The 13,170-nt window shown below is 42.5% G+C and overlaps 1 pseudogene; it reads right to left on the bottom strand.

The window, feature by feature from the left end:
- Positions 1-695: 695 nt before the first annotated feature.
- Positions 696-784, bottom strand: LOC127207781 (uncharacterized; annotated as a pseudogene).
- Between the last annotated feature and the right edge of the window lie 12,386 nt (positions 785-13,170).

The raw sequence follows: 13,170 nt of genomic DNA, 5'->3' as shown, positions 1-13,170 counted from the left end.
TGTGGGGTACCTGGGAGGAGTCAGGGGAAGTGGTGCATAGGATCAAATATATTAGAAAAAATTCTTAAAGAATTAATAAAAAAGTTTTTCTGTATTTAGCTAAGGCAAATGATGTAGCAGTTATGTATCAATTGTCTTATTTTCATTCAATATTACAAGATTTTTGCTGTTATGTAGTTCTGCTTTATCGTAACCATTTAGTTATACAAACAGAAGTCAGGATAATAGATCAGGGATTTAATTGACTTGATCTTAGTCAAAACGCCAAGAAGTAATCAAGCCTTTCAGAACTTGCAAGATTTAATTCCTCGTCTCTAGAACTGGAGAGTGTAGACATTTTAAGTTTATGTCTATTTCTAAATCTAATAAATTTTACACTTCAAGCCAAAAGAAATTAGTACTCGAGTTTTTGACTAGTGAAGAGGAGAAAAATATTAACAAGCCCCTATCAGTTTAGCAGCAGGCATCATTTCATAACTCACAATATTTCAATGTCTAAAGAAACTTACAGAACAAATAAATTTAGTGATTTCACAGGAGGTGACATACTACTGGGCTTGGGGGGGGGGCGGATAAATAATTCAGCTGATATAGGTTAAAGAATGATGTATACAATTTTGCTTTGATGTTACCTCCCTGCCTAGATTTCTTCTTCCTAATTATTAATCCCACGTGGGCCTCAGGTAGCTGTTAGGCAAGGCTCACAACTTCCTTATCCTTGCCTCAAAGAACAACTTGCAATCAGATACTACACTTGATCTTAGCCAAAAAGCCGAGAAGCGATACAACTTGCAATCAGAACATGCTGTAAACCCTCTTTTTACCTGCCGTAAGTACCCTCTCCTCTTCTTGTCCAGATCTGGTTGTCATCAAATATTGTTTTTGTTAGGTAAATAGTTGTGGAGACTCGGCAAAGTCCTGGGAGGCAAAGGTGAAAAGCCACGGCCCTTGTCTTTAACAAGCTATCATGGGCTACTTTCTACCGCTATAACAGAATACCAAGGATTGGGTAATTTGCACTACATAATGTCAATATCTGGTGGGGCCCTTCACATGGTGAGAAGGCATATAAAAGAGTAAGAGGTCCAGGAAGCTAAAGTTGCTTCTGGAACCATGCATTCACATGAAAATGCCGGCTCTTTAGATAACAGCGTTAGTGCACCGTGACAATGAGCGCACATGCACATGCCTGATATGGGTAAGTAAAGATTTTTTGGTGGAGGCAGTTGCATTCACAAATAATCAAACAGGGTAAGAAACCCTGTTGTCCCTTAGAAGTTGCAAGTTAGTCGTGCTTTCTTAGCCATTCAGCAGAACACTAAGGGGGTAGGTTTTATCATGCAAGGTAGAGTGAAGGAATCCTAAGAACAAATCCCAAGGCCAAGTGAGGGAAGAGAAATTTGCACTTTATCCTTCAATGGGGATGACTGAGCAATTTTAAAGAAATAGTGTCAAACTGACCAATTAATTGGCTATGTTAGCTTTGATTAGGGGTGACCATGGGCAGGAGTAAAGAGGCCACTGTGAGTGCTTTGGCAGTAACGTAAGTCCAGGATAAAGGAGAAAAGATGGACATTGATTAACAAATTCATCCTCCAACAAGCTCTTGTTGACTAGTGAGAATGTGGCAGGTATGTTGGACATGGAGATGAACATGCAATTGTTTCTTCGTGCACACTGCCAGGAGGAAACCCAGGGCATACTCTTCCTATGATGAGCTTCTGAGGTTTTTCTATTGAACTTGGGTGACTATGAACGGCCTTAGGCTCAGTCAGTCACAAACCTGCCTCTGCAGTTTTCTAGCTGAGGGGCCTTGGGCAAGTTACTCAATCTATTAGTATGTCTGTAAGGGAGACAGCTGTCTATATAACAAGGCTTTCATGAAGGTGAGTGGACACAAAGGACTCAGCAGCACCAGGCACATTACTACTATCTCTAGTCCACCCCCACCCCCCCCCCCCCCCGCTCCCTACCCCCCCCCCCCCCCCCCGCCCCAGTTTAGAGCTAGGAGAACAATAGGAGGCTAGGACAGGAGTGAAACTAAGAATGTAAGCTCACCACGATGACATGAGTGATTTATAACTGTTAGAGGCCAAGACAAAATAAGGGCTGCCTTCGAGTGACCCCCCCCCCCTTCTCCTTGATCATCTGCACCCGTGAAGGAAGAAGGGTCAGGTATATTCAGTGCAGAACGTGCTTTGTGATTGTCTTTCAGGACCTGGCTCCTCACCTCTTCTTGATTTCTCTAACTCCCCAAGCCCTTTGGCTTCAGCTTACCCAGTTCTCCTTGCTGCATGAGATGTACTCAACACAGAGGTGGATGGATGGTTTCAGATCAATGTTGAGTTCAGGAAGATGTGAGCCTAGGATTAAGAAGTTATAAAGTGAGAAAACACAAGGCGGAGAGGAACCAGTGGTCAGAGAGAAGAGACCCGCTGGAGGAACCATCTATTTGGAGGGAAAGGCTTGTAGCTGATGACTGTCAAAACTCACATTTCAGGAAGCTCAGTGTTAGCAGAAGATGTGTCTGAGTACAAATTACTCTGGAGGTAAATAATGGCCACCGGAAATTGCTAGTGGCCTCGGGGACTACCTATAATCATTGTCCTTTAAATGTGTGTGTCTTACATTAAAGAAAGAAATTCTATATAAAACAATATCAAGTCTTTCACCCGAGGATGGATAATATCTTAGATCTTTTGAGATTGTAGTCTGGGAAGGCAGAATGTCTGTTTCCATGTTGCCATGGCAACTTCTCCCTCTTATGATAGGAAGGAAGATAGAGGTCATGTTGGTGGGCTGCTTAAATGTTGCTCTGATCATGCTTTTTATTTCCGTGGGGGAAAGAGAAAAAGGCAATAAGCAGGAAGAAAAAACAAGGATAGAAAATAAAATATAAGCAATAAAGGGATTCCTTTGAGTGGTTTTTAAAATAGATTTTGTTATTGAAGGATTTGTATTAATTCAATTGGATTTAACATCTAATAAGAGAATTGAAGATGAAATCTCTAGCACTTGAAGATGTAATGAGTGTTCAAGTACCAAATGATGCAATGGCCTCTTTTCTATTGTGGAGAGAGACTTTAAAGTAGATTGCGGGGAAGAGAGAAAGAGGCTGTAAAAGCTGTCACTTAAGATTTAGAGCGAGGGGAAGAACAGCTTTTCTTTAAATTAATGTGGCTTCTTTTGGTGATTTCTATTCCCGTTTTGAACTCACAGTTTAGAATTGAGTAAAACCTCAGCTAAATTAGGGATTAGGGTAATTTGAATCAGGGACAGTCAGAAGCATATAGCCAAAGAGGTGGTGGGAAAGCTGAGGAATGAAGATAATGTGATTATGTTATATTTTGTATATTTTAAGTAGGCAGGGGGAGAAGAGGAGAGAAAAAGAGGGTGGGGAGAGGTGCAGGAGAAGAGGGATAGGGGACAGAAAGGTAGCTTGGACATTAGCAAGAGGCGTGTGTGTGTGTGTGTGTGTGTGTGTGTGTGTGTGTGTGTGTGTGTGTGTGTAGTGTGAATACTTCTTCCTATTCTAAAAATTTCATTTTCCAGTCTCTTCTTAGTGCTTCCCACAGACCAAACCTAACAAGAAACCAGCCACTGAAGGATCCTGGGAAACAGATGCCATGGGCTAGCCTCCTGTAGTGCAGAGCAGATGAGGGGACATTGTCTTAGAGACAAGTAATAAACAAAGGACTCAAGAGAATGTGGGATATTAAAGACTAGTAAAAAGTGTGAGTTGTAGAAGATTTGAAAAAAGAGTCTGGACTTACTTCAAAATGCATGCCAGGTCAAATATACACAGGACCCTGCTTCCTGGAATGCCTGAACCGTGGCAACAAATGTATCATTCTAATTAGGGCAACTCCTTTTAGTGTCAGAATGCAATTTGCCATAACAATACATTTGGAGAATGACAGAATCTTTCCTGAAAAACTAAATATATAAGCTCCAGGTCAGTTAAAAAAAAAAAAAAAAGAAAAGAAAAAGTCAATTAGAAGTGATCAAAGCTGAGCTGTAAAATCCCCTAAACAAAATTCACACATCAAAAACTACAGGGCTCAGAGTTTATACAACTCAGCAAACTTCTGTACAGTTAGAATAGGCATGGAGCAACACATTAAATATTACACTCTCAGTACAAATCATATTTTATTCATCTTACATAAACCATTGTAAAATTCTGATGTAATAATGTTTTTTTTATTTATTTTCCAGTTCTTAAAAGATAAAGTTTATAAAACAACTACCCCCAAAACTGCAAAATCCTCAAAACAAAAGCTACTCCCCTGACTCCTAGCAGGATGCTGGGTTAGAGCCCCAGAATGTTCAGCACCTAAATTAGCATCTTTACACCGGAAACCTGACTATCGCGTTTAGCCAATCTCTCGTTTAACTATTTAGGAATTGCTATCTTCCTGAGGCCACCTGTGTCATTTTCAGACTGTGAGGAACAAGTTTATTACGTTAAACAATCTGCCTTCTGCGTATTCCCTACATTGGGCTGTGTTTTGCTGTTTAGGGTCAAACACAAAGATTAATCCCTTTGCTCTGGGACATTCTTTCAAATGTTAAAAGATGGATGTCATGTACCCCTGACTGTGACCTTTTCAGGCTAAACCTCTCTGAGTTCTTCAGCATTTTCTTCCCTTGTGGTTGATTTTTCTGCTTTTGCTATTATTGTCATCTCTTTACTTACACATATTTTGGTAGTTTGAATGAGAAAGGCCCCGACAGAGTGGGCCTTGGTGGTGCACTATGGTAATCCCAGCACTCAGGGAGGCAGAGACTGGCAGATCTCTGTGAGTTTGAGGCCAGCCTGGTTGGTCTACAAAACAAGTCCAGGGTCGCTTGGTGTGATCAGGTCATTCTCCTCCTCCTCCTTCCCCTCCTCTTCTCCTCCCCTCCTCCTGCTGCCCACCCCACTTCCCCCCTTTCTTCGTTTTTAAACCAGGCTCTTACCATGGAGCTTTGGCTGTCCTGGGACTCACTGTAGACAAGATTGGCCTTGAACTCACTGAGATCTGTCTGACTCTGTCTCTGTAGTGCCAGGAGTAAAGGCATTTTAATGTGTCTCTTCCTCACTGGTTCTTCTTAAGTAAAGTCTTTCAAATGAGTTTATAGTTTTTTACTCTTGAGTTTAGGGTCAGGCTACTTCCTGTAATGCTCACGCCCATCTCTCTCTCTCTCTCTCTCTCTCTCTCTCTCTCTCTCTCTCTCTCTGGTTTTTCGAGACAGGGTTTCTCTGTGTAGCCTTAGATGCCCTGGACTCACTTTGTAGACCAGGTTGGCTTTGAACTCACATTGATCCACCTACCTCTGCCTCCCCAAGTGTTGGAATTAAAGGCATGTACTGCCATGCCCAACTCAAGTCAATCTTTTTAAAACATATTTTATTAATTTATTCTTATTACATCTCAATTGTTATCCCATCCCTTGTATCTCCCATTCCTCCCCTCCCTCTCGCTTTCCCCCTACTCCGCTCCCCTATGTCTGTGACTGAGGGGGACCTCCACCCCACCCCTGTATATGCTCATAAGGTATCAAGGTATCAAGTCTCTTCTTGGTAGGTTGCTATCCTTCCTCTGAGTGCCACCAGGCTTCCCCATCAAGGAGACATCTTTCTATTGTCTTAGTGAACAGTTCTTTACTCCCCCAACTCCTTGCAGCCAGGCTGGTCTTGAACTCTCTATGTAGCTGAAAATGATCTTGAACTTCTGATCCTTTTCACATTTAGGAAGGTTGGACAGTTTAAACTTAAGGCAGATTTGGTGTTTGTTGAAGGCCTGTGGTCTTGAGTCTTCACATGGTGGTGAGGGCTAAGCAGCCCTATGGGCCTCTTTTATTCAGGCATTATGTCCATTCATGAGGAACTCTTCCCTATAACTTTAATATTGCATGCTGTTTGTCACTCTGACAAGATGATGCTCAGTCAGTATTGCTTGGTGTTGTGGGCTTGGGCAGGATCTCAGGATAGTGTGAGCCTGTGGTGGAGAAGAGCTGTGAGAGAGAAAGAGAGTGGCTAACAGTGATGTACCCCTAGTCCCTACTTCTAAAGTCTCCACAACCTCCTCAGATGATGTCAACCAGTCAAAACATGAACCTGTGGGTGACATTTCAGATTCAAACCCTTACATTCTGCCCTTGGCCCCAAAGGCTCATGGTATTTAGTCCAAAAGTCCCCAAAGTGTCAGTTCCAACATTGATTAAAAGCCAAAGCTCAGCCTCTGAAAAGACTTATGAAAACTCTTTGCTGTGAGACCCTAGAGTATAAAAAAATAAAGTCACACCCTTCCATAACAGTGGCACACAATAAATATTCTCTTTCCACAATGGAGGAACTGTGGCCTTGAAAAGAGGATAGAACCTGGGCAAGACCAGAACTCAGGATAGTAAACATGACTTGACGTTCTGTGTCCAGAATCTGGGCCATGTGGTTTTGTGATGTGACCTCCCCTGGTATACCTAGCCTGGACCTTATGGCCTCACCATTCAGTCCACACAATCTCTCTCTTGGGTTGACTCCACTTGTTGCCTACAGCCTTTCTGGGCAGCTATTCCACATTCTTGCCACCTCCAGACTTGTGCAGTCTCTACTCTAGCTTAGGGTTCTCTCTTGCAATACCATGTGGTACATTTTCAGGGCTCCCTATAAGGAATATGACTCTGCTACATATTGCCTGGCTTTGACTCTTCCTTAAAAGTTAGGGTGGAAGCCTCCATACCCAGTGACTCTTGCCTTCTATAGTGTCACATGGACAATGCCAAAGGCGGCTGCCAACTCAAGCCATTTCTGGGCCTTTCTGGGCCACGGCTTATAACAGCCTTGAGTACATGGGCATCTCAACTGAAGAAAGCATTGCCCAAGGCACCTTTAGTGGTCTTTCTTCTTAAGGGAAAGTCTTCCAAATAAGTTTACAACTTTATACCCTTGAGCCTGTGGGTGATGTGGTGAGGGTCTGGCCATTTCCTGCAGTGTACATGGCATCCTTCCTGTTGTCTCAGTGGAATGTTCTTTACATTCCTCCACACTCTGTCCCCAGCTGGTCTCGCAATCTCTGTAGAGCTGAACATGATCTTGAACTTCTGATCGTCTTGCTTCTACCTTCTGCTTGCTAAGTTTGTCTGGTGCTGGGGAATCTAACCCAAGCATTCATGGATATTAGGCAAGGACTCTTTTAATTTAACTACTTCCACGTAAGTAATTAAAAGACAGGAAAAATCTTGAGCACAACAAGTAGCATCAGGGGTAATCGTAGACAGAGCAGACAGCAGCAGACAGACTCAGCTGGTAAAGAAAGGTTTTTTTAATCAGGGGTGAGAAAACACACATGTACAGCAAACACACAGAGAAAGATCCTCTGAGAGCGCAGCGGGCCCTGGGAAGACAAAGATCATCCTTTCCTTGACAGAAGGGGGTTTTAAGGGTATTTGAAGGATCTTCTTCCCTAAATTTAGGGTTGGTCAGTTTGAACAAAGACAGGAAAGCCAATAGTCACACAGCTCTGGGGTAAATGTGTCTTAATCTGGCCTTGAACTTGTCCACAGGCAAAGGGGCCCTATTGAAGGGAGAAAAAAAAAAAAAAAACCCATCAGGGCTTTGCTTTAAGTGGTTAGGCTTTTGTTTTGGGTCAAGAGTAGGAAGAAGAAGCCAGTCATCTTGGAAGTTCACCATCTTTATTATCTAGAAATGATCCCTCTCCCTATGTGTCTGCTTTCTCAGGATATCTGTCTAATTCCTTGTCCCTCAGTAGGCTATCGTGCTCTCTGTCCCTTCATACATTCCCACCCCAAGTTGCAGGATATTCTCATAAAAAGCTTTAATGCTTACAAAAGACAAGAAAAGTATATTTTTTCTTGAAGCTTCTTCCATATTTTTTTGGTAAACCTCCTAGACACATGTTCAGCTCCTGTTTACTTGTCTTTTCAGCAACATTTGACACTGTTCCCTCCCGCGCTCCTTTCTCTCTGTCTCCAAGGTTTCTCTGTGTAGCCCTGGCTGTCCTGGAACTCACTCCGTAGACCAAACTGGCCTCAGAGATCTGCCAGCCTCTGTCTCCTGAGTGGAGACATGCACCACCACTGCTCAGGGACACTGTACATTTCTGAGGCTACTTAAGGAGATGGAAGGCAAAAACAGATCTTTCTGACTTCAATAGAAGGGACTGCTTATTTCAAACAGTGAGTGGAAGACACAGCTGGAAAGGGGTATCTGTGAAAGGGGAAGAGGATTCTTGGTTTGGGGAAGGGAAAGTTGAATGCAACTGCGGCAGTATATATGAGCCTACTGTTTTTGAAATTGTTTATACACGTGAGGCCATTTCGTCTTTAGAAACATCCTTGTCCCAGCTATCAGGATGTGGGTAATAGTGGGCAACTGAGTTAAGCCATGGTACGGATCAGGAAGGGACTGAAGTTTCAACATAGGGCCTAGCTGATGGTCTGGCAGAGTTTGTTCAAGGTTTATTCTAATAGACGTGATCTGCTTGACCTTCTCTTCTGGTCTGAGGGATGCCTGCACTTTGCCTTAATCCCATCTCTCAGGTGAAGGAGAGAAACCTGTTCTTTAGGATCCCAAGTGTGGGATCGGAACCGTCTAGTGAGAGAACAGGTGATGTTAATTCACTAGAAGAGCAACCACCTCTTGCAGGAGCTTAATTGCTATCAGATGAAAAAGATCCCATGAACAGACTCTGGGAGGAGATAGATATATAAATGAGCCCAGAACTTGCGGCGGCGCGGATTGGAGACTTGGGATAGATTTGGCTATTCATTGCTGCCCTTCAAGATGCTCCTAGAGGGAAGGCTTCAGAGCTCTGGCTCCTGCTGAGGCTCTGGGGTCTGGTTACCCTGGGTTCCAGTGGAAGAAATCCTGTGGCTCCCAACCGGAGAATTGTTCCTCAGGACTGATATCCTTATGGTTTTGTTGTTGTGCCAATTAATCCTCATTTCCTCCTGTTTTGGTTAATCAGGTTATAATTGACATAGGCTCCGTCACTAAGTTGTTAATAAAATATTTTGGTTAAGAAAATTGAGTCTACACTCAGGATAGGATTTCTTGCTATTTGGTGTGTGTGTGTGTGTGTGTGTGTGTGTGTGTGTGTGTGTGTGTGTGTGTGTGTGTGTGAACATGATTGTGTGTGCCCATGTAAAGCATCAGAGGTTCAGAGGTCAGCATTAAGTATATTCTTTAATAATTCTTTACACTTTTTTTTTTTTTTTTTGAGGCAGGGCCTTTTATTAAATCTGGAGCTCATTAGGCAAGACTTCCTGTTTCTACTTCTCAGGGCTGGGATTACAGGCATATACCATCATGCCTGCCTTTTACCTGGGTCCTGGGGTCTGGATTCAGGTTCTCAGGCCTGAGCCATCTCCTCAGCACCTCCTTATATTCTTGGAGTTTTTGTTCTTTGTTCTTTAAAGATGACTCAGACTTACCTTTCTTCTTACTCCTTTCACTCTGGGTGACCTTACCAGGTCTAGGACTGAGCTACATTTTACTGATGAGTGTTTTCTTTACCTTGAGTCTTCTCCAGATCTGATTTAGCAACTGATTAAGCTACTTGGCCTTGGATGTCTTTGTGTGTGTGTGTGTGTGGGGGGGGGTGAGAGTTCAAGATAGGGTTTCTTTGTGTAGCTGTGATGGAATTCATTATGTAGACGAGGCTGGCCTTGAACTCACAGAGATTCACCAGCTTCTGCCTCCTGAGTGCTGGGGCTAAAGGCATGCACCACTACCATCTGATATCATAGTGACTTCTTCTTCTTCTTCTTCTTCTTCTTCTTCTTCTTCTTCTTCTTCTTCTTCTTCTTCTTCTTCTTCTTCTCCCCCTCCTCCTCTGCCTCCTCCCCTTTTCTCCTTCCTCCTCCTCCTTTAAATGATTTATTTACTTTTATGTTCATTAGTGGTTTTGCCTTCATGTATGACTGTGTAAGGTTGTTGGATTCCCAGGAACTGGAATTACAGACAGTTGTGAGCTTCCATGTGGGTGCTGGGAATAGAACTCAGATCCTCTAGAAGAGCAGCCAGTGCTCTTAACCACTGAGTCATTGTTCCAGCCACCCTTGGATAGCTTATATGAACACACAGCTCAACAACTGAACAGAAATAAATTATGTTTTCCCAGTTAGTCCTACTGTTTTTCTTGTTCCTCCCTCTTTGAATAGATTTCTAAGCTAGACATCTGCATGTCATCTGTTTCCTCCTCTGACAGCCCTACCAATTACCAAGTCCAGAAAATGTCTAAATATATTGACATTCACTTTCAAATCCACCCACTTTTCACTAGTTTCTGTCACTTGCCTGCTTGCCTGTAGTTTTGCAACTGTCTTATAATTGCCTGTCCAGAAAGTCGTCACAATGCTACACAAATAGTCTTCCACCAACTATGCTATTCTCTTGCATAAACTTAATCAGTAGTTTCATGATACTCCTGTAATTCAATGTAAATTTCTTCAGTTATGTCAACAAGGCCCTTCATAATATGCATCCTCTCAAAGCTTGGCACATCACCAAGTGTTCTTTATCATGAGCTCTGCCTCAGCTGACCCATGCAAAATGGAAATATTTTATTTTTGATTAGCATGTAATAATCATATATATATATATCTCAATAACTTTTAGTAAGATAGTAAAACACATGTGCACAGAGTGTACTGATCAAAACTAATGCTTATCCATGGTCCATTTATAGCCTCTAGGAATCACTGTTCTACAGTCAAGTTAAATGTAGCCTCCTCATATGAGAGAGAATGTGTAATGCTTGCTTTTTCCTGCTGTGCTTATTTCACCCATGGCAGTACCTTTCAGTTCCATTCATTTGTAGAAAATGACAGAACTTTATTCTTCTTTATGGATAGATTGTTTCTCATTGTGTATATATGTCACAATTTCTTTCCTCATACATGCATTGATCGTTACTAGCACTGGAATCTCTCCTCATAGTCTTTCTCCAGTATGAAACAATGTCCTCTTCTTGGTTCATTTGGGCTAGAGCTCTGTGCTTAGATTTTGCCTCACTACAAAGCTCTCTGTGACTTCTTTAAGCTTTCTTTAGACCCTCAAACTGCGTTAGGAGCCTTCCATCTACTCTCATGGCATTCTATACACAGTCTGAGAGTAACTACGATACTTTGTCGCAATTTCTCATCTCCTTCATTAGTAAGCTGTGCAAACACAGTACTTTCCACCTAATATATATATATATACACACACACATATATATACATACATATACGTATACATACATACATACATAATGTTTTTCACTGTACTTGGTAGAAATTGTTTGGAGATGCAGAGCCTATGCTTCATGTACTACCAAGTTGATGGCTTTAGAGCAATAGATGCAGAGACAGCTGAGTTCAATTCTGATCATGGAGAACCTTCTAGTCTAGAACATGTTGTTTATCTTTGGCCTGATATACTACATAATGGTGGCCATCCCAAGGTGGAGTAGGAAGTGGAGCAGAACTCGGAGTTGAGAGTTACATATTCCCAACCCTATGTTAATGAAGCAGATGGTGGGATGCCTCAGAAACTAGCCATGACAGAGATTGTACTTAGTTAGAACAAACCCAGGTCATCTGATAAGCAATAGTGCCCACCGCAACATGTACACAGACACTCAGGAACCTGTGTTTGGTTCTGCCCAGGAACAATTTAGCAACAATTTCTTCTAGATGATGATGAGTGAGCTTCTTTATGGGCGAGTATCTAGCTACAGAAGTGGCTGTCTGCAGCTGCCTATTTTCCTGCCAGTTATTCAGAACCTGGAATCACCTTCAGTCCTTATCTGTTTTGGCAAATCTTCTGTTGGATCAAGAACTGGAGACCTCAAAAAAAAAAAAAAAAAAAAAAAAAAAAAAAAAAAAAAAAAAACCAAGGCTTTCATCAGGTTTCTAGCTTTGGCTTCTGTTGGACAGTTGGGGGTCCAGAACTTTCCATAGGCTGCAGTGCCAGGTCTTCATTAGAGGCTTCTAATTTCTGAAAGCCATGCTAGCTATATCTTCTCTGATGAGGTGTCCAATGCCTGGCAACAGTTTGTATAGATGGTTCAGGTCACAGGTGTGGGTACCAGAAGTGAGGTTTTACCAACAAACACACTTTAGCAGCAAACTCAACTCTAGAGGCTTCATAATTGATGAGACACACATATAGGTTTTGACTACTATAGGGGATTGGAGAACTCCTGAGTACCTGGCTTTCTGAAGGTCCTAGTCCATAACTCCTGTTTGTCTGTCAGCCTCTGCCACCAGTAGCCTGCTGTCTCTGTTACTTTCTCCCTTGTCCTTTCTAAATAGCCAGGCGACTCTAAAGGCATAGCCTCACTTTCTAGATGTTTAGTTTCATTACTATGTGTTTTATAGAATCAGACTATTTTCTCCTAAGTCCTCCTTGCACAGGGCTATTTAAGTCTCTTTTATAGTTCTGCTGTTCTGTTGTTCCTGTACTACATGACCCTTTGTAGTCTACAGATCTGTAACTGATGATTCAGAATTAGAGGCTCCTGGAGCAGTGTCTTCAATCTGTATTCTTAGAGGTTAACATTATTGTGTACTGTTGGTAAGTGTGAAGGAGAGATAAACCTGTTTTTTAGGATTCCAAGTGTGGGATCGGAACGGTCTCATGAGAGAACAGGTGAGGTTAATCCACTAGAAGAGCAACCACCTCGTGCAGGAGCTTAATTGTTGCCAGCTGAAAAGATTCCGTGAACAGACTCTGGGATGAGCCCAGAACTGGAGGCGGGGCCTTTTGGAGACTTGGGATAGTTTTGGCTCTTCATCGCGGCACTACGAGATGCTCCTAGAGAGAACCGCTCGAGGGAAGGCTTTGGGGCTCCGGCTCCAGCTGAGGTTCTGGGTTCTGGTTACTCTAAGTTCCAGCAGAAGAAATTCTGCAGATTGTGCCAGGAGAATCATTCCTCGGAACTGATATCCTTATAGTTTTGTGCTTGGTCACTAAGTTGTTAATAAAATATATTGGTTAAGAAAATTGAGCCTAGGCTAGAGAGATGGCTCAGCGGTTAAGAACACTGACTGCTCTTCCAGAGGTCCTGAGTTCAATTCCCAGCAACCACGTGGCGGCTCACAACTATCTATAATGTGATTTGGTGCCCTCTTCTGGCCTGCCAGTGTATATGCAGGCAGAGCATTGTATACACAACAATA

Source organism: Acomys russatus, chromosome 24 (genome assembly GCF_903995435.1).
Source record: "Acomys russatus chromosome 24, mAcoRus1.1, whole genome shotgun sequence".
NCBI lineage: Eukaryota > Metazoa > Chordata > Mammalia > Rodentia > Muridae > Acomys > Acomys russatus.
The sequence above is the reverse complement of the archived record's forward strand: the minus strand, read 5'-3'. Positions and strand labels throughout refer to the sequence as shown.